This window comes from Atta cephalotes (assembly GCF_000143395.1).
Source record: "Atta cephalotes unplaced genomic scaffold scaffold00052, whole genome shotgun sequence".
Lineage (NCBI taxonomy): Eukaryota > Metazoa > Arthropoda > Insecta > Hymenoptera > Formicidae > Atta > Atta cephalotes.
This window is the reverse complement of record NW_012130116.1, coordinates 834,069-837,816: the sequence shown is the minus strand read 5'-3', so window position 1 is coordinate 837,816 and position 3,748 is coordinate 834,069.

Genomic DNA, 3,748 nt, shown 5'->3' with positions numbered 1-3,748 from the left:
TGTTTTATTGATGCAATTTATATCTATCTGTTTGCCAATACAATGTGACGTAACTTGTGTTTCTTCTGAATATGTAATGATGTAAATAGGTACGTGCCTCGGGCGCGCGATTCGTATTGTTTTTTACTTAACGAACCGACAGTTACTTTATACACTGCGCCATTTTCCTTTATTTATTGGATCGTTAATTTCTGAAATCTAAGCTAAAATAAAATTACGTGCATGAGATCGAGCAATGAAATACGAGGGCGCTCAGCCGCTCAAAGACATTTCCTTCTGCTAGCACTATTTACGATTCATTCAACATTTATGATCTCAGCGGGACGCCGTGGATGTACGGGATTTAGTAATGACGGTTGGAAAATGGGCTTTACCGCGTACTATGAACGAGGGATTAACGGAAAATACATACGCCCGCGTTGAAATTTACCATCGAGTTTCTCAAATCGCGATACCATTCCCTTTAATTTAATTCGATCAACAAGTATCGACTGCTATTTTTTACGTCAGAGATTTTTATGTCACTGCCGGCGATTGACAATAACTGCGTTTTAGTGTACTATATTCAAAAGCCGCGGAATGGGACCAATGTTGGCTCGCATGTTGTATCCTCGATTCGCTAGAGAGCGCAGAAATATATAATACGGGTGAATTTTCCGTCAGAAACAACAAGAAGTATATAGCACTAGCAGGCCTTGTTATGACATTGCATGAAGTCCAGATTTTTCGTCGCTGTTATTTAATTTTAAATGTATCTGCACTCTCTCTCGCTCTCTTTCTCTGCGCAATATTTCAAGATAAAAATATAAAATCAAAAATTTCAGATACGTAATTGAATAATTGGCTATTGATGCTTTCCAGCAAGAGACACAATATAACACAGTGATTAGTTGTTTAACATTGGCAAACAACAAGGATATATTGTGTCATCTGTCTCTTGTTGGAAAATGTCCTGTACGATAGAAGGTAATCACATTGATTTCGAAATAATTTTGAAACGATTTTTGAAAATAATAAAAAATTTCACATTTACATGATCGCCAATTATATTATTTGATTAGAATAGAAAAAAATAATCACACACGTGTTTGTTTTGAAAAAATCAGTATATGTTTTCTCGAATTGTTGTCTTTTTATATATTCTCTCTCTGTCAAGAAGTAGAAATACTACATCATATGGCAGACATTAATTCAATCCGCTGGTCTAGTTCTTCTCGTGCTCTCTTCGCTATATCTCTGCTGGTAAACGCTACTTCACTAATAGTCTACTATCTTTATCTCAGTTCGTCAAGCTGTGACAATGCTGGTAGATGAATAGCATCGTTTACCGTACTGTCAGAGAAAGAAAGTCACATGGTCATTTGGAAGAAAGATAGTCGTAAAGAACAGAAGTACTACAGTGTACTGCGATATGGCAAAGTTCCATTGATCTAATTAAAATACATTGACCTAAAAATTCCAAGTTTAATTTTAATTTTGGCACTATTCCTCGTTTGAAGTAAATTTCTTGGAATTAATATTAAACGAAATAATATTTCTCGGAAATAATATTGAATAAAAATTTGATATTAAGAAACAATTAAAATTTGATTTTAATTGATGTAGAAAATTATTATAATTGTAATCAAAATATATAATCAAAATTGAATACACACATATTTTGAAAATTTATTAGTTTTATATCTAATGGGGTATTATATTTTGAAGATTTTGAAGATTTATCGATTAATAAAACTCGTTTTTTAGGCGATTTATAATTTGCATTAGATTTCGAGATAGAAATCTGATACTTTCACATATTTATAATTTTTCTATGCTGTACATTTTTATATACAGATATATTTAAATATATATAATGTACATTTCTATAGTTCTTTTTTTCGTGACATTAAAATTACAAATAGAATTTCATCCTGCATTTTAAAACGAATTATAGGTTATCTAGAGGACTTAAGGTATAACAATATACAAGGGTGTCTCCTGCTGTTAGGGGATCACTATACATTTTGAATTTACATGTCTCTGATAACGATATAGTTAACAAGAAGCACTATTCCGCGCGTTGACACAGGCAGGATCAACGTCTTGTTTGCGGATGGACGATCGAATGTTCGGTATACAGGCTGAAATTCGCGCTCGAACGTGCGCAGGAATCAGCGATATAATCTGTGGAAAGTATCGCATCATTCATACATATCTATCTTGTGTCTGCGAGCAATCATGATTTATGACGCGAAGTGATTATCTCTCGCCGAACGCATTCGCCGCATAAAAAAGCTCTTTATTATACTTGTTGGGAGAATTCAAAGCTTATCTGCGAATTTATGTACAAAATGCTATCCAGATTTGTATGTTGCTTTATTTCAGCCTCAAGTTTTTTGTTGTAATTTAGCCTAGCTTTAAATGTAAGCTTTAGATGATGTGCTTTTATGCAATTTATAATATCATTTGATTAATACATCTTCTGCTTAAATTCTATATTAACCTTTAAAGCAAACTCTACATGAAATGAGTTTTGTTAACTATATTTCCAACATCGGGACAGGGAATTCCCTACATAATGTAGTTACGAAAAATGTAAATTAGAGCAACAAGAAGAAGCGCAAAACTATTTCTGCTTAGATACATTTTTTAATTTCTTTTTTTATAGATTTTTATTCGCGTCACCTCTATGTAAAATTAGTAAATTTGATTATATCACGTACTTGCGGAGAGCCTTTAAATTGCTCAATTATAACGTGCACTTTATAATAACGAACAACAATAATTGAATTAAATAGCACTCGCGCAAATGGAAATATCGCCGACTTTCTTTTTCGACGCAAAAAAGCAAGTATGCGAAATTTGCGTTCGAAAAAACTTGCTGCATTTCTCAAAAATTCCCTCTACCAGTATCGATCGGCGCTTCATTAATGTGCTTAACGCGGCGGGTATTGTACACGCAAATCGGGACGAGCGAGTCTCACAGTACATTTGCATCAAGCCACAATTAGCTCGTTTAGTTCTTCGATGCTCGGTCGTGTTCGAAACGGATCTTCTATTTCGATTAATTGTCGGTGAATTAAAATCTTAATTGTTCCATCGGGATTTCGATAGGATTGCCATTCGGGCTGTCGACAAACATTAGACTTAATGCATCATTTAATAGTCATTTTCTCCGAAATTATTGATATGATAAAATGTAAAATTTCAGACGAAAATGGAACGGTTTCGAGAGAGACATATTTTGGTCACTGATTTTTTCGCTGATTGGTTCGCTGATTTTTCCTCTAGTAAAAGAGATATGAAGGTCACCTCCATTTTATGAATGGATTTTTTTACATAACATGATTCCTCTCTCTAATTATTCTATAAGAGTGTTAAAGCAAAGATTAATCAAAAAGAGACTAATCAAAAATAATTTATGAAATATTTTTTTATACTTTATTCTGACATATATTGACATAATATTACAATAAATATCTTATAAACTATTAATTCTTTATAATCGTACCTTAATATTTTTATGAACAGAATAATTAGAAGAATTATACTGTGTAAAAAAAATCATCATATAATTTCATTTAAAATAGTGGAGGTGACTTTTGGAAAAAAACAACATAACCAAAATACAATCTTCTCGAAATCATTCCCCTTTCCCCATATATCTGATTTATATCTCATTTTTTTTATTCTGAAATGTACTGTTAGATATTTGAGATCATCATTTAAAAGCGGCCGCCCTCTGTGTGTATGTGTGCGCGCGCGC